The sequence below is a fragment of the Wyeomyia smithii genome, chromosome 2 (genome assembly GCF_029784165.1).
Source record: "Wyeomyia smithii strain HCP4-BCI-WySm-NY-G18 chromosome 2, ASM2978416v1, whole genome shotgun sequence".
NCBI lineage: Eukaryota > Metazoa > Arthropoda > Insecta > Diptera > Culicidae > Wyeomyia > Wyeomyia smithii.
In genome coordinates, this window is record NC_073695.1 from 33,661,870 (window position 1) to 33,662,216 (window position 347).

The following is a 347-nucleotide window of genomic DNA, read 5'->3' on the forward strand; positions in this document are numbered from 1 at the left end:
ACTTTTTACTTTTTACTTGTTACTTTTTACTTTTTACTTTTTACTTTTTACTTTCTACTTTTTACTTTTTACTTTTTACTTCTCACTTTTTACATTTTACTTTTTACTTTTTACTTTTTACTTTTTACTTTTTACTTTTTACTTTTTACTTTTTACTTTTTACTTTTTACTTTTTACTTTTTACTTTTTACTTTTTACTTTTTACTTTTTACTTTTTACTTTTTACTTTTTACTTTTAACTTTTAACTTTTTACTTTTTACTTTTTACTTTTTACTTTTTACTTTTTACTTTTTACTTTTTACTTTTTACTTTTTACTTTTTACTCTTTACTTTTTACTTTTTACTT